The sequence below is a fragment of the Macrobrachium nipponense genome, chromosome 23 (genome assembly GCF_015104395.2).
Source record: "Macrobrachium nipponense isolate FS-2020 chromosome 23, ASM1510439v2, whole genome shotgun sequence".
Lineage (NCBI taxonomy): Eukaryota > Metazoa > Arthropoda > Malacostraca > Decapoda > Palaemonidae > Macrobrachium > Macrobrachium nipponense.
In genome coordinates, this window is record NC_061090.1 from 78835205 (window position 1) to 78859070 (window position 23866).

The 23866-nt window shown below is 38.2% G+C and overlaps 1 protein-coding gene across 2 annotated transcripts in view; it reads right to left on the reverse strand.

The window, feature by feature from the left end:
- The window catches only part of LOC135201765 (uncharacterized), a 51855-nt gene extending 45141 nt beyond the window's left edge, over positions 1-6714 (reverse strand). The window contains exon 1 of one of the 2 annotated variants that reach the window (XM_064231016.1): positions 6386-6714. The gene's annotated coding sequence lies outside the window, so the exon portion shown is untranslated. Of the gene's footprint in view, positions 1-6326 lie in introns of both variants that reach the window. The other variant, XM_064231006.1, reaches the window with a different exon arrangement.
- Between the last annotated feature and the right edge of the window lie 17152 nt (positions 6715-23866).

The window sequence follows — 23866 nt, forward strand, 5'->3', positions numbered from 1 at the left end:
GGAGAAGCGCCTGCTAGGCTCTCGCGCCTGACTCGAGGCGAGTAAAAGTCGGGAGAAGAGCGCCTGCCAGGCGAAACGCGCCTAACAAGCTCTTGACGCCTGTCCAGCGAAGGGCGCCTGTCCGATTTAGGGTGCTTGTCAACCGGAGAGTGGAGGCGAGAGCGAGGAGCGGCTACGAGGTGAGTAGTGCCTACTAGGCTCTTGGCGCCTGTCAAGGGGAGCGATCCTGTCTCGAGAAGAGCGTCTGTAGGGTGAGGATCTCCTACGCGCAGTTTGCTCCTTGTCCGAAGGAGAAACTTGTCTGTCAGGCGAATGTTGCTTAGACGCAGATGCGATCTTTTCCGAAGCAGAAAGCCTCCTGCGAGAAACCGAACGCACAGGTGAGCGCGCCACTTCCGTCGAATAGCGAGAGTCAGGAGAGGGGAGCCTGGACTTCTTTACAGGCAAGCGAGACGTCCTTCCTACGACGAGAAGACACGCAAAGAGAGCCAGCCAGAGCCGAAATCTGCGCCTGAAGGTTAGCCAACACCCTTGCAGGAGAATTCACAAACTCGTGAACAGGAGACGAGGCTCGATCTAACCGCTCGGTGGGAACGATACTCCTGAGATCTCTTACGCTTCTTCGCTTCCACCTCAGGCTCTTCCGAAAAAACTTCAGGGCTGGAAGGGCGGGCGCAGGGAGCGTTCCAGGCTCTCTTCGCAAGGTCGCGAGGCTTCGAAGAGCTCCATCCTCTTTTAGGAGAAGGCGAAGGCGACGACGAGAAGCACTGGCGCAAATTTCTCTCTTGGAGCGATCCAAGGTAGCCTCCGGGAACGATCAACAGGAGCTACCGAGGGGACGCCTGACCGTTGGGGATGCTCCCTAACTTCCTGCGGCTTTCGACTTTCTCCTCCACTGGGACTGGGAGTCTGGAAGAGGTCTAGGCCTGGAAGCATTAGGGAGCCGATCAGACGCACCCTCCACTGCACTGGGTTCACTGCACAAATCACTATTGGAATCACTCTTACCTTCTAGTTGTTTGATTTTCCTCTCCATACTGCGAATGGTGGCTTTCATTGAGGCCACTTCCGAAGGCGCATCTTCGGCTTCGGTGCACGGAGCAGGAGCTGAAACTGACAAAGGAGCTACTTCTAAAATAGGATTATCTACATCCAACTCGCTAATACGAGATCTACTACTGCTCCTGGAAGAAGCTTTCCTAACTTTATCCTTTTCAAGCTTCCTCAAGTAGGAAGACAAAGACTTCCATTCATCCTCATTCAGCTTTTCACATTCATTACAAGGGTTATTAAAGGTGCATTCATTCCCTCTACACTTCAAACATACCGTGTGAGGGTCTACCGCAGCTTTCGGTAGCCTCACCTTACACTCAGTCATACAACAAACTCTAAACATAGCAGTTTTCTTAGTATCAACATCAGACATCATGAATCCAAGAAAAATAAAAATCCAAAGAAAAAATCCAAACGAAAAGTCCAAAACTGTCCACAAATCGCGAATGCCAGGCCAAAAGATCGGGTACTTCACCCAAAAAGTCCGTAGAAACAATCCAGGGCGAAAACGAGAAAAGAATCCAACTGTCAAGAGGTACCGACAACAGGTGTGGTCGACACCGACGACAGAAAAAATCTGGCAAGAAAGGTATGATGGTTCTTACACCCGCCTCCCAGCGGCGGGTAAGGTAGATCACCTGACCTACCTGTCGCGTTAGCCGCGAGTTTTGAATTCTGTCGTGACGTCAGAGACGTAAGCTAAGTATATGTCTGACAGGAAAGTTCATGTACAAAACAAAGTTTTATGAATACTTACCTGGCAGTTATATATATATTTTAAGCCCCACCCACCTCCCCTCAGGAGACAGGTTGGGACAAGAGAATGATCCAAGTACCACCCTGTAAGGGTTGTTAACCACCTAACCGAACACCGACCACTCGGCGGTTGCCGCGAGTTTTGAAAAATCTGCCGGACCGATAGCGACTATAGCTATATATATATTACTGCCAGGTAAGTATTCATAAAACTTTGTTTTATCATAAATACTTCATATTCTGTAACAATATTTGTAATGCAAGAATGTCTACCCTCCTGGGTTTTTGTGAAAGACTGAGGATATTCTAAGTTTAAAATTTATAATCCCATACTTTGCATGTTTGGTTACATTAACAGACAGTTGTCCATCCATACTATCCAGCTTTAGGTTTAACAGAAAATCCAATAAAAAAAAATTTATGTCAATAAAATATAAAACTTATGATCACAAACATAACCAAGGCTAGCTAGTTGTAAATGTCATTGCTTACTAAACTGAAAGCATAACAGGCAGCAACACTAATCAAAAAGCCTTGAAGAGGTATTACACAATGTAAAATTCATCTTAAGGACATTAGATATATATGCTGGGAATACCAAAATCTAATGCTGAAAAAAAAACAGCCTCATGGTGGGAAAAGACAGCTTGGGAGCATCCCAAAACAGTGCTGGGAAAAGTCAGTGCCATGATAAGCACTATGAGCACAGTTCAAACTCCTTATTACACCACTCATCTCTTTTGTTAATACGGTATACACCTACTTACCCCCACTGTATATATATCATCACCTCTTTGTCATCTATGATTTCCCAAATTTATATTTAATTCATGATGAGCCTCATTCCATCAACAACACCCTCACTTATGTTTTGAAAATGATTTCCAGTATATTTTTTTTTCTTTTTGATAATTGAAGCATGTGAGTCTAGGTAATATACAACACCCTGTGTTAGGTTAGATTAGGGAAGGTAAGGTTAGGTCGTAACCTATTATTAACATACTCATCTGGGATAATTGCCACTTCACATCACTGATACAAATTTTGCTCTATTAGCACCTACACTCTACTAATACGTTTTTACAGTTCTTAATACCCTAAATTAAAAATTAATCATTTTATCCTGAATTTTGTATTTTAACAATAATCTACAATTTACTTCTAACAAAGATAGGTACGTATAAAACAGTCCAATTCTTACTTAGTAATTATCATGCTCTTTTGCAAACCCTCATTTTACTACTACCCAAAGTAAGTTAATGATCAAGGGAGTTATGACATTTCGTAATACCTACTAGGTCTTATAATACAAAAAATGTCTACTCTGTTGGATTTTATGAAAGACAAAGGGCATTCTATGTTTAGGATTTGTCCTACTTTACAGTAGTAATCCCACAATCGGGAGGTTTGGTTACATTAATGGACAATTGTCTATGCAGCCTGTTCAACGTAAGATTTAACTGAGACTAATCATACTTAAGGTATTTTACTTTTGGTTTAACCAAGATTAATCATATTAAGGTTTTTATAGTTAAGTATATGTAGGGTAAAATACTGAATGGGCGGCCTCTACCGTAGCGTGACCACCTTCCCAAAAAAGTACTTTAACATGCCCTGTAACCCAGGATAGACATTATTCACGTACAATAGTACCTCAGGATACAAAATTAATCCGTTCCGAGGCGGAATTCGTATCATGAGTTTTTCGTATCTTGAACCACATGTTACATGTAAATTGCCTAATTTGTTCCAAGCCCTACAAAAACACCCCAGTAAATTATTTCCAGGCTTACAACACATGTTCTAGGATTACGATGCTGATCCGACGGAAGAAATATGACTCCAAAAAGGCAAAATACTGTACATACTCGAGTAATATTCAACTGCATGTAATGTTCAACCCCATTTTTACTGCAATATATATTAGGACTTTAGCATATGTCCCTTAGCAATAAGCCTAGCCTATGTTGGCAGTTGCTACTGTAGCCTAGTCTATGATTCTGACATCTAAACCTAAGAAGCTAAAAGCTTAGAATATGCCAATAAAATGTATAAATAATCAGTATGTACTCATTTCAAATAATTATTAATTAATCATTAACTATAATAATTAACTATAATACACAAACAAACAAAATAAGCTTCCAACATTTTGTTTACATTCAGCACTACGAGTACCGAACGATCGCCAAGCCACCACTTTTACCTAGCACAAAGTTTAGTAATCATAAATTTTCATTATCTCTCTTCAACTACTGAAACTACCAAACAGTATAATAACCACTCAATTCTATTCTTTATTCTATCTTTACCTAATGGAGATAACGAGTTACTAACAGCTATAATGAAACATATAATATTAAAACAGAAGAAGAATTCTAGAAAATATTTGTAGTATTCGATGATAGCAGCCTGATTTATTTTATATTTTATGATATCTAATTCACAATTTTTTTATTAAATGTATTGTATGTACTCATTTCAAATAATTATTAAGTAACCATTAACTATAATAAACAAACAAACAAAAAAAAAAGGTTCCACCTTTTGTTTACCTTCACACTACAAGTAGCGAACGATCGCCAAGCAACCACTTTTACCTAGCACACAGTACAGTACGTAATCATAAATTTTCATTATCTCTCTTCCACTACTGAAACTACCAGAGAGTATAATAACCATTCATTTCTATTCTTTAATCTATCTTTACCTAATGTTTTTTTTTTATTAAATGTATTGCATGAATAAGTTTTTCAATTTACAGCATCCTTTTACCAATAGAATACATAGAGCACGATGGGGTAGATGCTGACCAATAGGAGAGCAGGATCTTACAGCGGTGACTTGCGTCAGGAACCAATGGGAGAGCGGGAGGATGGTGGCGAGTCTACTCAGTTGTTTGTTTGTTTGCATGGTGTTTTTACGTTGCATGGAACCAGTGGTTATTCAGCTACGGGACCAACGGCTTTACGTGACTTCCGAACCACGTCGAGAGTGAACTTCTATCACCAGAAATTTACATATCTCACTCATCAATGGAATGGCCGAGAATCGAACCCGCGACCACCGAGGTGAGAAGCAAACACCAAACCAACCACACCACTGAGGCACTTGTCTCCTCAGTTGGTGGCGCGCGAGTTTTAAAATTGTTCTCGGTGGTCCAGGCGAATCTCGGGACTTTACAGCAACAACCTTTCGTAACCTGAACTATTTTGTATGTAGAGCCAAAAAAATCTTCGTATTTGCTTTCGTAACTTGAATTTTTCGTAAGCTGGGACTTTCGTATGTCGAGGTACCACTGTATTTTTAACATGCCCTGTAACCCAGGATAGACACTAGTCAAGAGCCAGCGTCCATCGAAGCAACACCTCGAGACCTCTACTTTCCTCTCGAAGTAAGCTCTTACTCCCAAGTCACAAATTAAGGCCATAATTTAGGATTTTCAGGAAGGCGGTCGCACTATGGTAGAGGGCAGGTGGCCATTCGGTAATTTACCCTATACTTATGTAGAATCTACTATAGTCACTTTTGCAGTTGCCACACTGCCCTCTTAACTTCTCAAATTCTTTGCTATTTTTTGGATACGCTCGTCACTACAAAGCCTTCAGAAGCAACTTCAAAGAAACACCTATGAAGATATCATGATGTCTATTAGCAGGAAACGAACCTGTGATACCATAATCACAACGAGGTCTCCTTGCCTACCCGACCATGAGAAAATTTTAAGTTTTTCGTTTGGATTTTCTTAACTTAACTTTAGGTATATGGCTTCATGTACCTACCTAGTACGTAGGTAGTAGGGGAAACAGCCAAGTGGACAGCTGATCTAGTCTTGCCTGTTTGTTGATCCACCCTCCGAAAAAGTACTTTAACATGTCCTGACACCGGAGATGGGCACCAGTTAGGAGTCATTGGTAGTGGAAGCAACATCTCTCGAGACCTCTACTCTCCTTTCGGAGTGAGCAAAAGTACTTTTTCGGAGGGTGGACCAACAAGCGGGCAAGACTGGATCAGCTGGTCCACTCGGTTGTTTCCCCTATGGTACCAAATGGTCTTGTGCTGATTTACTATAGGTATCTACTTACGAAATTCTTACCTAGCTAGCTAGATAGGCTACCTACTAGCTATAGTAGTAGGTTCTGATTTCATTTCCATTTCAGGCTTAAACTGCTACCTAGGTATCTAGGCTATAGGCTACTAGTACCTAGTACCTATAGTAGCTAGGTGGGCTAGGTAGGTCGTGCCAGCATGGAGCTCAGCCTCGGTGTTAAGGTATACCTAAGAAGAACCCTGGTGTGGCCCTTAGAACGTAATGCGTTATAACGTGGCATTTAGGACAACGTAAAAACAGAAAGTCAAAATTGTCTGAATCACTCTAAAACTAGGTAGATAGTATACCTACTAGGTAGGAAGTAACCTAGCATATAAAAACATAGGATAGGTATGTAGTAGCGTAGTAGGTAGGTTCTCCCCTATGGTTTGCTCGACTGTTTACTATACTAGAGCTTTACCCTTACCTCCGAGTTAGGCTGCTACTGTATTCACTTGATGTCACAGAAATAACATCAAAACTCACACAGGTCGGGATATACCGTCTGATGACGTCTCTAGTTTATCAAATAAAACATCCTTAAGTACATCCGGACCGGTCCTTATCGTGCGATTACTCGAGCTACTGCAGCAGCTGAGCGATAAGAAGACACTATTCACAGTTCCACACCAACACTGAGAAACCTCTGAAATTCGTCTTAACAGGTAAAACGGAGCTGGATAAAGCCTGTTGCTTATCAGTCATATAAATTTTGTACAATAATTTATTTTATAGTCATTGAACATCTATGTAATATAACTTTAAGAAAAATATAATTTTATTTGAACCACATCGCCCCAGAAATACTCCAAACTGTGATCGTTGTTGTGGTCGCTTACTCTATAGAAACTAGCTTCATGTCACATGTCGGATGAAATAATTATGCTATCGCCACGTATGTCACATAATCCAATATCATACAAAGTTTTCAATTGTGCAAGATAAGACTGGAATTTCTACAAAAAATTCTAATTTATGATAATACTAACAGGTACGATGTTAATACTGTGTTAGCCATTTGTTGATAATAGTTTCATTAACCACATAAAACGCAAACCTGCGTAATATATCTAATGTTTCACATTGAAAATTTTTCAGCAAAAAAAATGAAGCGTAAAATCATGTAACCAACTTATTAGATTACCTATATAATGTCATCACAAGTTCTTGATATCATCAGACTTCATCTTATTTTCAGTTTCGTGAATATTCAACTATTGCGAACAAAACAATCAAATAAGAGGATTGAATGAAAGTACAGAGATACACTTTTTATACATGACAAGACCTGTCTGGGTAATGGTATCTTAAGTACATATATCAAAACTAAATTAACGGTTTATTAATAAACAGTGAGAGCATTATTTGTGAGGGCTTTTATTGATCGTATTAAGTGAATGAACTTAGACTATAATTGTAATAAAGAAATACAAAACAAAACAGGACAGCTTCATGGACCTAAGAATAAAGATGAAAAATGTTAATACCTTGCTGAGAAATTTAGCAGTGCCAATAATAAAGAAAATGACACGTAGATAAACCTGTACAAAGTAGCTACTATGGTCGAGCACGCAGCACTCGGCTCTCATTGGTGGTGCGATCGAGTCGTCCTGGTCAAAAGGAAAAAAGAAGGAAGTGGGCTAACATTCCATATTATATATATATTATATTCTATATCCTATATATATTTATATATATATATATATATATATATATATATATAGATATATATATATATATATTAATAATATATATTATATATATATCTATATATATATAATATATAATATATATATATATATATAAGAATAATATAATAATAAAGGAGCCCATAAAAACACCAAAATATAGAGAGAAAAGTACTATATTTCAGAGACTGCTGTCTCCCTCTTCAGGTATATATAAATGAAGAGGGAGACAGCAGTCTCTGAAAAATGTACTTTTCTCTCTATATTTTTGTGTTTTTATGGGCTCCTTTTATTAGATGGAATTCTGTTGTAACAGAACATTTTGACCAGTCATATATATATATATATATATATATATATATATATTTATATATATATATAATATATATATTATATATATATATATATATATATATATATATATATATATATGAGTGTGTGTGTGTGTGTTTCTGTGTGTGCAAAATAGCCACTGATTTCTTGACCTCTCGAATTCATTGTATATATATATATATATATATATATATATATATATATATATTATATATATATATATATACAATGAATTTGAGAAGTGAAGAAATCACTGTGGGTATATATATATATATATATATATATATATATATATATATATATATATATATATATATATATATATAATGTGTGTAATAGTCAGTGATTTATTGACTTCTCGAAGTCTTCACACTTTTTCGATATGCTTGTTGTCACCAGAAAGCCGAGATCCAAATGTAAGAAATATTAAGTAATTGTGATGTCCTGATGAAAGGTTGTGGACATCAGAAATTACTTCACATTTCTTGCATTCGGATCTAAGGCTTTGTAGTGACAAACACATCCAAAAAGTGTGAAGGATTCGAAGTCATTGTGGCTATCACAGTTATATGCGTATCTGGTAATAAGTAACCAGCAGATTATATATAGGTGATATATTATATATATATATATATATAGATATATATATATATATATGTGTGTGTGTGTGTGTGTGTGTGTGTGTGTGTGTGTGTGTGTGTGTGTGTGTGTGGGATTGTGAAATATATTCTGTTAAAACAGAATTCCATCTAATGAAAGGATCCCATAAAAATGCCAAAAGGTAGAAAGTAAATATATTTCATAGACCAATCTCTCTCTCTCTCTCTCTCTCTCTCTCTCTCGTCCCTCACTCCTCTCTCCTCTCTCTCTCTCTCTCTCTCTCTTCAGGTAGGGGATGAATGCAAAAGTTACAGAAAAAGTGGTATTTATACCAAGAGGTCACAGGTCAGCCATTAAGTCACCCCAGTTGGCAATTTCTCTTTAATCTTCTTAATCGCTGATTGGAGGAAGATTTCATCTATAATGTTTGAATCCCACGAACCCTGTGAGAGATTCATTATGTTTTTCTTAATCAAAACTGACTCTACTATCTGGCTTTTGGAATTTGTCGCATATAATTTATAGCAGCAATTGTCATTCATCTAGCTTTGATTAAAGAAAAAACACAATGAATATCTCACAGGGTTCGTGGGATTCAGATATTATAGATAAGATCTTCCAACCAGCGATTAAGAAGATTAAAAAGAAATTGTCAACCTGGGTGACTTAATGGCTGACCTGTTACCTCTTGGGTATAAAAACTGTTTTTTCTGTAACTTTTCTTAATCATCCCTACCAGAAGAGAGAGACAGTTTGGTCTCTGAAATATATGCAGTATTTACTTTCTACATTTTGGTATTTTTATCGGCTCCTTTGAATATATATATATATATATATGACTGGTAAAAATGTTCTGTAACAACAGAGTTCCATCTAATAAAAGGAGCCCATAAAAACACCAAAATAGAGAAAAAGTACTATATTTCAGAGACTGCTGTCTCCCTCTTCAGGTAGATGAATGAGAAAAGTTCACAGAAAAGGTGGTATTTATACCAAGAGGTCCATCCACAAACAAGCCATTTTTGAAGTCACCCCGCTGATAATCTTCCTCTAATCTTCTTAAGGGTTGGTTGAATGAAGACGTTGTCGATCGTGTCCGAAATCCATCCTCCTTTTGAGATGTTCATTACCTGCCTCTCTTTTATTAAGGCCGATTCCATCATTTGACTCTTGTACCGGCAGTTGCTGCTATAAATTCCACGTGACAAATTCCAGTTTATTCTATGGTTTATGTTCATTTATAGGTGGTTGAAAAATAGCCGAGTTCTGTTGTCCATACCTAACTGACCGTTTGTGTTGTATTAATCTCTGGGGAAGGGATTTACCTGTAAATCCGATGTAAGATTGGTCACAGTCCTGGCATGGGATTTCGTATACCCCAGAGTCCTTTGGAGATGTCTTTTGTTGGACGTTAATCAGGGATTTGGCTAAGGTGTTTGGGTAAGTAAATACAAAAGGGTTCGATTTTCCGAGGGGGTTGGTTATTCTCTTAATCGTGTCCAGGTGGGGAATTATTATTTTATTGTTGGGTGTATCTCTGGTCTTGTCTTTAGGGGGTCGGTAGAAAATTACGTTAGCTTTGTGAATTGCTTTCTCAATTATATGGTCAGGATATTTTAAAGACGAAAGTTGCTTGCGAATTAGTTCAAATTCTTTTTCCAGGAATTCTGGGGAACAAATTCGTAAGGCTCTTAAGAACAAGTTACTAGCTACACCTATTTTGATAGAAATGTCATGATAGCTAAAGTAGTGAATGTATGAAAGTGAGAAACGTTGGTTTTCTGTATATGGTAAATTTGTATTCTGTCGTATCTCTGATTATTAAAACATCAAGAAAAGGAATTTTGTTGTCTGTTTCCCATTCAACTTTAAATTTGATGCTGGGCACTAATGTGTTTAATTTCGAGAGGAATTCATTGAAATTGCCCCACCTATTATCCAAAAATGTTAGGATATCATCCACGTATCTCATCCACAGCATGTTTTTGGGTTTTATTGTATTTATTACTGTAGTTTCAAAGTATTCCATGTACAGATTGGCTAGAACAGGACTTAAAGGACTACCCATACTACACCCGAATTTTTGCTTGTAGAATGATTCCCCGAATGAAAATACGTTATTAGATGCTTTATTATTTTGTCAAGCGCCAATGGGAAATGATCTGAATAGGGGGATAATTTTACCCTTAAAAACTGAAGAACGTCCTGTACTGGTACTTTAGTGAACAAGGAATCTACATCAAGGCTTAAAGTTTTATGTTGTGAAGTATATATGTGCTTCTCTGAATTTGTGACAAAATCTTCCGAATGTTTAATGTGACTGGGAGAAAAAGTGCCTAAAAAAGGGGAAAGGAGGCCAGCTAACCATTTAGAAATTTTGTAATTGAAAGCACCGGACATGAAACGATGGGTCTGAATGGAAGATTGTCTTTGTGAGTTTTGGGAAGGCCATAAAAATAGGGTAATTTAGGATTAATTACTTTAAATTTCTCTAATAGTTCAATACTCTTTTTGTCTTTGCCAATTAATCTTACTTTCCGAAAAAACGAAAATTCTGTGGGAACGTTTTGGAGGGGGGGATTTTTCGTCAGTTTTTCGTATGTTTTGTGTCGCTAAGGAGCTGGGTTGATTTTGTCAAGGTAGAAGTCTTTGTCCATTATTACGATTTTGCCGTCTTTGTCGGATCTACTTATTATAACATCTAACTTTTTTAGCGAGTGGATGGCTATCATGAATCTGCGGGGAACAGGATATTTCTTATGTAAGTCAGTTAAAGCATTTAGTAACACTCCTTTTAAACATATCTCTTCACGGTTGTAGTTTTTGTCAGATATGAATTTATCAAAAGCCACTATGAAGTCTAGGTTGTTTTTGCGGTCTGGCATAAGGGCGAAAGGATAAGCCTACAAATTTTACAACTAAATGTTGATTTACAGTAAGGGGGGTGTTGGATAAGTTTAAAACTTTGTCTTGTTGCTCAAGATTATTCCATGCACTATTGTCTATTAGGTTATTTAACTTGCGTAGAAGTCTGTTGGAATGAGTCACGCTATTATAGGCAGCAATGTCGGAACAGAATGAAATCAGATACCTGTATATGTGGTCCGTAGTGAGGAGGCGAAGATTAGACTGGGTTCCATATATCACTCTGCGTAGTACGAAGATGTCGTTTTTCGTATCGGTGATTCTTTCCTCCAGGAAAATCTTGTGTGAGAGAGGGAAGGGGTCCGATTGCAGAGTCCATCTCCCGAATCCGTACATTTTTGGTAGTACTTGTTCTTTGAGGCATTCTTCTAAAAAGTGTTTTTGGTTTTTCAGCCGGTGTAGTCTGATCAGTTCTTTTTCAAACTTGCGAAAAATTGGCTTGACTTCTGGAAGTGAGTGAAGAATCCTGGAAAGGCGGTTGAATTCCATAATGGGCTGAAATGACTGGTAAAAATGTTCTGTACAACAGAGTTCCATCTAATAAAAGGAGCCCATAAAAACACAAAATAGAGAAAAGTACTATATTTCAGAGACTGCTGTCTCCCTCTTCAGGTAGATGAATGAGAAAAGTTCACAGAAAGGTGGTATTTATACCAAGAGGTCCATCCACAAACAAGCATTTTAAGTCACAACCCCCGCTGATAATCTTCCTCTAATCTTCTTAAGGGTTGGTTGAATGAAGACGTTGTCGATCGTGTCCGAAATCCATCCTCCTTTTGAGATGTTCATTACCTGCCTCTCTTTTATTAAGGCCGATTCCATCATTTGACTCTTGTACCGGCAGTTGCTGCTATAAATTACACGTGACAAATTCCAGTTTATTCTATGGTTATGTTCATTTATATGGTTGAAAATAGCCGAGTTCTGTTGTCCATACCTAACTGACCGTTTGTGTTGTATTAATCTCTGGGGAAGGGATTTACCTGTAAATCCGATGTAAGATTGGTCACAGTCCTGGCATGGGATTTCGTATACCCCAGAGTCCTTTGGAGATGTCTTTTGTTGGACGTTAATCAGGGATTTGGCTAAGGTGTTTGGGTAAGTAAATACAAAAGGGTTCGATTTTCCGAGGGGGTTGGTTATTCTCTTAATCGTGTCCAGGTGGGGAACTAATTCGCAAGCAACTTTCGTCTTTAAAATATCCTGACCATATAATTGAGAAAGCAATTCACAAAGCTAACGTAATTTTCTACCGACCCCCTAAAGACAAGACCAGAGATACACCCAACAATAAAATAATAATTCCCCACTCGGCTATTTTCAACCATATAAATGAACATAACCATAGAATAAACTGGAATTTGTCACGTGTAATTTATAGCAGCAACTGCCGGTACAAGAGTCAAATGATGGAATCGGCCTTAATAAAAGAGAGGCAGGTAATGAACATCTCAAAAGGAGGATGGATTTCGGACACGATCGACAACGTCTTCATTCAACCAACCCTTAAGAAGATTAGAGGAAGATTATCAGCGGGGGTGACTTAAAATGGCTTGTTTGTGGATGGACCTCTTGGTATAAATACCACCTTTTCTGTGAACTTTTCTCATTCATCTACCTGAAGAGGGAGACAGCAGTCTCTGAAATATAGTACTTTTTCTCTATTTTGGTGTTTTTATGGGCTCCTTTTATTAGATGGAACTCTGTTGTTACAGAACATTTTTACCAGTCATTTTCAGCCCATTATGGAATTCAACCGCCTTTCCAGGATTCTTCACTCACTTCCAGAAGTCAAGCCAATTTTTCGCAAGTTTGAAAAAGAACTGATCAGACTACACCGGCTGAAAAACCAAAAACACTTTTTAGAAGAATGCCTCAAAGAACAAGTACTACCAAAAATGTACGGATTCGGGAGATGGACTCTGCAATCGGACCCCTTCCCTCTCTCACACAAGATTTTCCTGGAGGAAAGAATCACCGATACGAAAAACGACATCTTCGTACTACGCAGAGTGATATATGGAACCCAGTCTAATCTTCGCCTCCTCACTACGGACCACATATACAGGTATCTGATTTCATTCTGTTCCGACATTGCTGCCTATAATAGCGTGACTCATTCCAACAGACTTCTACGCAAGTTAAATAACCTAATAGACAATAGTGCATGGAATAATCTTGAGCAACAAGACAAAGTTTTAAACTTATCCAACACCCCCCTTACTGTAAATCAACATTTAGTTGTAAATTTAGGCTTATCCTTTGCCCTTATGCCAGACCGCAAAAACAACCTAGACTTCATAGTGGCTTTTGATAAATTCATATCTGACAAAAACTACAACCGTGAAGAGATATGTTTAAAAGGAGTGTTACTAAATGCTTTAACTGACTTACATAAGAAATATCCTGTTCCCCGCAGATTCATGATAGCCATCCACTCGCTAAAAAGGTTAGATGTTATAATAAGTAGATCCGACAAAGACGGCAAAATCGTAATAATGGACAAAGACTTCTACCTTGACAAAATCAACCAGCTCCTTAGCACACAAACACATACGAAAAACTGACGAAAAATCCCCCTCCAAAAACGTTCCCACAGAATTTTTTCGGAAAGTAAGATTAATTGGCAAAGACAAAAGAGTATTGAACTATTAGAGAAATTTAAAGTAATTAATCCTAAATTACCCTATTTTTATGGCCTTCCCAAAACTCACAAAGACAATCTTCCATTCAGACCCATCGTTTCATGTGCCGGTGCTTTCAATTACAAAATTTCTAAATGGTTAGCTGGCCTCCTTTCCCCTTTTTTAGGCACTTTTTCTCCCAGTCACATTAAACATTCGGAAGATTTTTGTCACAAATTCAGAGAAGCACATATACCACTTCACAACATAAAACTTTTAAGCCTTGATGTAGATCCTTGTTCACTAAAGTACCAGTACAGGACGTTCTTCAGTTTTTAAGGGTAAAATTATCCCCCTATTCAGATCATTTCCCATTGGCGCTTGACAAAATAATAAAGCTAGTTGAATTATGTGCATCTAATAACGTATTTTCATTCGGGGAATCATTCTACAAGCAAAAATTCGGGTGTAGTATGGGTAGTCCTTTAAGTCCTGTTCTAGCCAATCTGTACATGGAATACTTTGAAACTACAGTAATAAATGCAATAAAACCCAAAAACAAAAAACATGCTGTGGATGAGATACGTGGATGATATCCTAACATTTTGGGATAATAGGTGGGGCAATTTCAATGAATTCCTCTCGAAATTAAACACATTAGTGCCCAGCATCAAATTTAAAGTTGAATGGGAAACAGACAACAAAATTCCTTTTCTTGATGTTTTAATAATCAGAGATACGACAGAATACAAATTTACCATATACAGAAAACCAACGTTCTCATTTCATACATTCACTACTTTAGCTATCATGACATTTCTATCAAAATAGGTGTAGCTAGTAACTTGTTCTTAAGAGCCTTACGAATTTGTTCCCCAGAATTCCTGGAAAAAGAATTTGAACTAATTCGCAAGCAACTTTCGTCTTTAAAATATCCTGACCATATAATTGAGAAAGCAATTCACAAAGCTAACGTAATTTTCTACCGACCCCCTAAAGACAAGACCAGAGATACACCCAACAATAAAATAATAATTCCCCACCTGGACACGATTAAGAGAATAACCAACCCCCTCGGAAAATCGAACCCTTTTGTATTTACTTACCCACACCTTAGCCAAATCCCTGATTAACGTCCAACAAAAGACATCTCCAAAGGACTCTGGGGTAATAACGAAATAAAAATCCCATGCCAGGACTGTGACCAATCTTACATCGGATTTACAGGTAAATCCAAATTCCCAGAGATTAATACAACACAAACGGTCAGTTAGGTATGGACAACAGAACTCGGCTATTTTCAACCATATAAATGAACATAACCATAGAATAAACTGGAATTTGTCACGTGTAATTTATAGCAGCAACTGCCGTACAAGAGTCAAATGATGGAATCGGCCTTAATAAGAGAGGACGGTAATGAACATCTTCAAAAGGAGGATGGATTTCGGACACGATCGACAACGTCTTCATTCAACCAACCCTTAAGAAGATTAGAGGAAGATTATCAGCGGGGGTGACTTAAAATGGCTTGTTTGTGGATGGACCTCTTGGTATAAATACCACCTTTTCTGTGAACTTTTCTCATTCATCTACCTGAAGAGGGAGACAGCAGTCTCTGAAATATAGTACTTTTTCTCTATTTTGGTGTTTTTATGGGCTCCTTTTATTAGATATATATATTAATTAATATATATATATATATAGATATATATATATATATATATATATATATATATATACCTACTCTCTCTATTTATATAATATATATGTATGTGCGTCTGTTTATGTGTCATCATTTTCTGCAATTCTTGACGGGATGAATATGTTATTTTCAATTTTCTTATCAGCAAAGCGATCAAAGTGGCCTATCCAACCTTTGGTGGTACTCACAGGTACTGTTGAAAGAAGGACAAAGGATGCAACGATATTTACAAGCAGAAGCAAAATTTTGAATTATGATCAAAACAATAAAAAGTATTGGTAACAAGATGATGATAAAAACTGACTACGCAGTTGCGTTAAAATTACAATGACTTTACCGTTGGCTATTCAAGTTTTATAACAAAGTAAATTTACTCTCTCTCTCTCTCCACAAAGAAGCAGAACTGTTAGTCAAATTTCAGGTATACGGCAATATCATTGTTAAAGCTACCTGCGCGGCTGATATGGGTGACCAGCGAGTTTTTTCCTTTTCTCCGATGGGATGAAGGGGGGGGGGGGAGGGCATAGGGGTGATGAGCGACCACCAAGGTTAACCAATGTTAATATCCATCTATAATGAAAAATACAGTCTTTTACATGCTAAAGGGCTGCAAATTGGCATGTTGATCATCCACCCTCCAATCATCAAACATAGCAAATAGCAGCCCTCTAGCTTCGGTAGTTCTTACTTAATTTAAGGTTAAAGTTAGCCATAATCATGCGTCTGGCAACGCTTTAGGACAGGTCACCACTGTGCTGTGGTTAAAGTTTCATTGGCCATGGCTCATAGAGCATTAACCGAGACCGCCGAAAGATGGATCTATTGTAGGCAGCCTTGATCAGACGGTCACAGTCTAGTGATGCCCAATAGACTAGCATAATCTTTATCATCGCCCCAACCGATATGTTCGACAAATTTAGGACAAGACTGATCGTTGACTTGTGTCAGTTTTCTGATGCCATATGTATCATTAGCCACATCAGATATTCATCTTTATTAATTAAAAGACAAGCTTGTTGGCGCTCGTATTGTCTCCCCTACGCCCCCAGTCCCCTTCCGACCCATCCCCTACTCCGGGTGGACAAACAGGGTTGCTGGAGGAGGGCTGATATGTCGTCTTCCCTACCCTCCCCGACCCTGCCTAATCCGCCCCCACCCGTTGTTGACAAACCGGTTTGCAGGGGGTGGGAGACTAGGCCAAATCTCCCCCTACTGTCACACAGGGTAGGACAAACAAAATCCACTTGGATTTTGTTATTATAGAAGAAGATAAATCAAAGAATGGTTGGTGTCGGGCAAGTAGACACTCCCGCTGAAACCAATTTCTGATTTTAAATCATCATCATTATTATTTTCGATTAAAATTCAAGTGATAAATCTAGAAACCGTCGAGGCATATGATTTGACGAACGCTGCCAATTTTCCTATCCACTTTAGATAAGTCGTTTTTGGGACCGTTAAGAAGAAATTGAGGAGCGTTCTCTTCAGATACCACTTTTAAAAGGCCACCGCTTGATCCACCTCTGACAAAGACCGCTTTCATAGATGTTCTTTTCGAAATGCGAACTTCTTTATTTGGAAGAAATTCCGTAAGTTTGAAAAGGCGTGATGTACTGATGGAAATTTTAGAATTTATATGAAACAAAGGATCTTTTCATAAGGTTCGGAAAAATTCTGAAAATAATTACTTTAGAGAAACATCTCAAGAAGGTTTCAGCAAATGCCCCATTTTAATTAGGTATTGTCCGTAAGGCTGATGTATTTTTCATAACAGCCATAAAATCAATGCAATCTGTTTAAGGCCATTTGTCCTTTCTTCTGCCAGAGATTTATCTCTTTTGGATAGATGGTTCGTGGTGGTAGGTTTCTGTTTCTTAATATTAGCAGTTGCACGGTCTAGGACTTGGACGCCATCGACGAATGGTCTCTAGTTTGTCAATTTTTCATTTCATAAGTTGTATCATAAAGATCTTTCACATTCACAATTGACGCCTGATTCCCTTTTCGTGCCGAAGTCAGTCAGATTCGCTGAACAGCAGCACTAATATGCAGTAAATGTGCCTTGCTGTTGAACGTTTCATTCCAGAGGTCCTTCATTCCTCATACCGTTGGACTGTGGAACGGAAATAATAATAATAATAATAATAATAATAATAATAATAATAATAATAATAATAATAATAATAATAATAATAATAATAATAATAATAATAATAATAATAGTGTAAAAGAAAGTAAAGAGGCAATTTAAATAAACGAGTCTTAAAAATAAAAGGCACATCTAATTGAAGTATTATAGGTCTAGTAATTTTTGCATTTTTCTTAGTACCTTCACAAATTTTGAATTTTATGCCAAGTCCACAGGTGCATAAAAAAAATATTCATTATGAGGAAACTCAAAAATAATATGTAAAGTGGGATCTTTCCTTGATAGTGAACCCCAAGGGCTTTGAGGCGTGTTTGGGACAAGCCCGTCGGGGATGGCCGTAAAAACATAAACAAAAGACTGTCAATATCACAAAAGTAATGACCAACCAAGAAATATTAGTCCTATATAACGGCCCTCGAAAACCCTTGGTGGGGTGGGGTCACTATCTAAGAAAAAAAAACGAAAAGTGAAGCACAGAGGTTTTCCCCAGATTTCCACGGCGATTATGAGACCGGATTTTAGTAGTATTTGATACAGGTAGGATGTAAAGGACGCTTTTAACAAAGCAGATATCCTTTTCCCACAAGAACACAATGTTAAAGATATAAAAGATCTAGTAGAGTTTTCGTCAGATCGATGTAATGTTTTCAATCCAGCCATTTGTCTTAAGGGTGGGACCTGTATTCTCAGCAAGAAGACTTTATTAGGTTTTGTAATAAAACATGATGAAAGAAGCGGTGATTCTAGAATGTGTTTTGACATTCTAGAATCTGACAAGGAACTGCCCTACAACTTATTATATGCTCAATAGCCTTACGGTTATGACTGGAACTGCGATTTGAGACGATTCCAATAACAATGAATCAAACGTGTCATAATCAATTCTCAGAGTAATTACGACCCTTAGATTTAATGATGTGCTGATTTGCCGAGTTAAGATTAATCCAACCATTAAAACTGAGAATTCACTTTGGCAGCTTCTTACTATAGTAGATTCACAACAACCTTGCATCTGCTGTCTAGGCCAGTCCCTTATGACCCTCCTGATTGGATGCTGATAAGCCAATGACAGGCCTGGTGAAAACTCTGTCTCTCTCGAGAGTTCACATGCAGGATGTATGGGCTGGTGGAAACTCTGTCTCTCTCTCGAGTTCACATGCAGGATGTATGTTCCTCCTCTCCTGAAGGATACGTCTTTCAAAAGTATCCCTCAGGAGAAGTGAAACATACTTCCTACCCATGTGAATTCTCGAGAAAGGTTGAGAGCTTCTAGCCCTGCGATTGGCTTATCAACAGCCAATCAGGAGCGTCGTAAGGGACGGGCCTAGACATCAGATGCACGGTTGATGTGAATATACTAGAGTTTATTAGAAGACGCGGAAATGAAAGAAAGGTTTAAGAGTTTGTGGACGTTTTCAAAAACACGCAAAAGGAATTTCTATCATATCAATGATGGGTAGAATGATTTGGTGAAACCAGGAATATTGGTATATATAGTGGTTAGTGTCGTGAATGTCATTCAGATGTCACGGGTTCGCGTCTCACCCAGGCCGGTGAAAAATCACTGGCTTTGTGTCATGATCAGTTACTGCTGCAGTGTGGGGCCTCTGTGTTGGGAGGGTGGAACCAACATTCTTCGGAAGCTTGAATTCCAAGTCAATCGTTCCTGTAGGCTTGTTGCATCTGAATAGGCTTCAACTACTGAGATGATAATAATATCAGGATAGGTAAAAGGATGAGCAGGCAGAAGTGTGGAGTCATCAGTTATTTCGAAGCAAAACTAAAGGAACAGTACCACACGAAACTTAATGTGTCAGGAAGTGCACATTATGTAGTAGACATAGTATCCTCCGAAAGAGAATCAACAGTCTAAAATCTCAGATATTGGAAGGGGTTAGAAGACGAGCGAGATTTCAAGACAGGACTGAAGGGGGAAAGGCCTCCTCTTACCTTCTTTGACAACAAAGAGTAGTATAATATTAGTAGAAAGGTCACGATAGAAATCATCGCAGAACGAAACACTTTTCCGATCCTTAATGAAGGTGCTGTTCTTGCAAATAGCCAGGCCATTGAACACTGTGTTTAGGTATGACCAAATATTTTACGGGAAAAACATTTGTGATAAATATTGATGCATCTCTTTCAAACTTTGTTATGCAGTTTGTAGAACAAACAAGTATAAAATACGCCGAAGTTCTTCGGCGCAATCGAGTCTTCTGTACATCGTATGATCAAAGCCACCTATAATAGATTTATCTTTCGGTGCTATCGGTATAATGCCATATGAGCCGCGGCACATGAAACTTTAACAACGGCCCAGTGGTGTCATGTCCTATATCGTTGCCAGACGCATGATTATGGCTAACTTTAATCTTAAATCAAATCAAAATTGCTGAGGCTAGAAAGCTGCAATTTGTTATGCTTAATGACTGGAGAGGGTGGGCGATCAACATACCAATCTGCAGCCCTCTAGCCTTAGGAGTTTGTAAGGTCTGAGGGCGGACAGAAAAAGTGCCGACGGACAGACAAAGCCGTCACAGTAGTTTTCTTTTACGTAAAAGTAAAATTGACTGATTCTGATAATGATATATTTCGTAAGAATATATCTTTCAACCTTTCAGAGAGATGCGTGATATTATTCGTTCTATTGTTAGCAAGAAATGTCCTGGTATAAACTGGAACCCAACAGATGGGAGGGAGAGGGATGGGGCTTGACCAGACTGCCCGACTTTATTGAAAACATCAACATGCCTTAATTTGTGGAATGGTTAGGAAAGGAAAGGGAAGGGAAGGGGCGCAGAGAGCAGAGGATTAAGGGAAGGGGGACTGGGACTTATGAGGCCATTCACCGCTGGAAAGGAAATTGGGACCACATAAGTTTGAAAGGCGTAAGAGGGGGAAAGCCTTAGTTGTGCCAACGCCATCTTGAATTTCAAGATGGCGTTGGTTGTACTATGCAGTCATTGTTAGGAGAGGGCGGATAGCAGGATGGAAGCACTGGCAGCACTGCCCCCCTGTGGAGAAATACTTCATGAAAAGCCCTTGTTATATTCTGGATTCAAGATGACCTGCGTGTTTCATTCTCTCGCCACTTGAAGGAAGGACGTGGAAGTAAAATTTCTCTCCATATTCTTCTTTTTGGCAGCTATTTTACGCTGAGGCCACTGTCCGTTAGGTCTTCAGTTCACTGCTCGGATGCTCAGAGGCATAATTAGGTGCTTGAATTGTTCTACTTTTACAATTAACGGAAGCAATATAAATCGTTTTGAGGATGTGTGGTATTGCAGATGAGTTCTGAGAACAATTCTAAATAGTTTTCAAGAAAGAAGGGAGAATGTGTTCAGAGGTCTACGAGAATTGGGAGTGGAGGATCCTGAGAATAACTGGAGGTATGCAGCACTCAACAGGGGAAGGCGGAGAGGTCTGCTGCAAGCGGCCATGGGCCACCAAGAGGCAGAGAGCCACCGGAGAGAGAGAGAGAGAGAGTAGATGTAATAGGTGAACGTTGGATGAAGGAAGATGAAAGTCGCGTTATAGGTGAAGCAAAGAAGGTCACGAGATATGAAACAGATTGGGAAGAGATTAGAAGTGGCTTTGGAAGCCATAATTGGGAATCTTCTTCTTGTTTTTCTTCTCAGTTTAATCCCTAGTCCGAGGCTGCTGTGTCTAATTATCCTTTTTCAGGTGTCACAGGTGAGACTCCGGAAAAGGATTATTAAAGCAAGAATGTGGAAATGCAAAGACATCATAAACAGATTAGTAAAGAACAAGAAGAAGAGGATTTAGAAATGGTTGAATAGGTGAATTAGAAGAAGCATTTGGAACGTAATGGTGCATTGTATGTATGTGGTTGCAATGTGCCCTGATGAGTCCTCTGTACATGTTGTAGAAAATTCCTACATGGGGTTTTCCCTAAGGTAAAGTATTTCAATTATGAAATGCAGCGATAATCGTGCTAAAGTTTTTATTTGTTCTATGGAGCCAAACCCTGTCCCATCATTAGGAGGCTGACTTGCTTCTTTCTTCTGTCAACGAATGGCTTATTTGCAGACTGCGGTAACCACGGGCCAATTTTTATTCTAACTGTGCTCCCCAAAGTTGTAGAAAAAAAATTATTTTAAGCCACCACACAAGCATGTGGACTCCAAAGGAATGTTAGCTGGCAGCCAATAAGAATGTAGGTAGCAGCTGGGTACCTACTTACGATGCTCTTGTAGGTTAGACATGCCATTTGCAAGAGGACCTTGATAAGGGTTTTGAGTGGCGAGTAATCCAAATAGATTTCAGTGCTGCTTTCGATTTAATAAATCATAAAGCACTTGTGATTAAATTTCAGAATCTTGGAGTGGGTGGATATGCTTTAGGATTGCTTCGAGATTTCCTTACAGGTCGGCAGCAGCGAGTTGCTGTTGATGGGACGTATTGTTTCTGGTTTTCCACAAGATAGTGTTCTTGGTCCACTGTTGTTTTTAGTGCGTACAAGTGTTATGGCTGTTGGCTTGCAGGACAAAATTGTTTAGTAGTACGCCAATGGTAAAACACTTGGAGCCGATTGGTAAATGGTGTAGTGGTCGGTAAGCTGTAAGGCTGAGCTCCAGTACGCTTTCTTTACAGTTTTATCTTTAAATATATATGTACAAATCCATAACTATGGATTTTTTTCTTCATTTCAAGACTCATGCAGTATTTTTTTAACGCTATTGATTGGTATATCTCATACAGATTTTCCACCACAATTTCCCCTTCGGGTGGATAGGACCGTAGATATAGAGAGGTCATCTGTGGATGGGACTCTGCTGAATGAGTCTGAAGCTTTAACAGGACTTGGTGTAACTCTCGACTCACATATTTTTTTTTCTGAAACATCCAATGAAAGTATCAGCAAATGCCGCACGGAAGTTAGGTATTGTAACTTTATAAGTATCATTAAGTGATAAAATTAATGCAACCTGTTCTAGGTCATCTGTTCTTCTTTTGCCATAGTACTAATCTCCGGTGTGGATGTCTGCTTCTGCCAGAGATTTATCTCTTTTTAGATAGATTTTTTCTTGGTGGCAGGTTCTTGTTTTCCCAACAGTAGCAGTTAAGACTTGGACCATTCGACGGATAGTCTCTGCTCTGTCAATTTTTCATAAGTTGTATTTTAACAGAGAACTTTCGTAATCCCTGATCCCATTTTCCTTCCGAAATCTGCTGAACAGCAGCACCAATAGGCAGTAAATGTGCCAAGGTTGGATTGTAGAACCGTCTTCCTGAGGATGTTTGTTGTGTAATTAGAATCTCGATTGTTTTAGCGAAGATGCAGTGCATTTTACCCTAAATAATTCATCTTGTATTTCAATAATATTTCTTATAATGTTCTACGAGGTCCACAACAATAAAAAAAAAAAATGTTGCGAGTTCATGTATAATTTAAAAACCCTCTACAAAGCTTTAGAACCCTTCCCTGGGTTCATCTTCAGTCCAGAGAAGGGTTCGAAAACTTTGTAAAGGGTTTTTAAATTAAACACGAACTCGCAACTTTTTTTTTTTCATTATTGTGGACCTCTTAGAACTTTATATTATATACTCTCGCGATAGAGAGTTTTTCCCAATTTCATATAATGTTTTGTCGATTAATCTATTTCTCATTAGTTTGTGTCCTTTTTATTTTCTAATTCATTTTATAATACATGATTTCTTCTTTCTGTGCTTCCTATTATATCTTTCGTGACTGCTTTCAAATGAATGACAGCCTTATGAATAGGAGTTAATTCATGAATATAATAAATAATAATAATAATAATAATAATAATAAATAATAAATAATAATTAATCAATAATAATAATAATAAGAATAATAATAATAATAAATAAAATAATAATAATAATAATAATAATGTTACACTGACCAAAGCTTCTGACAAGAAGGGATTCAGGTCTTCATAATGAAGAACGCATGTC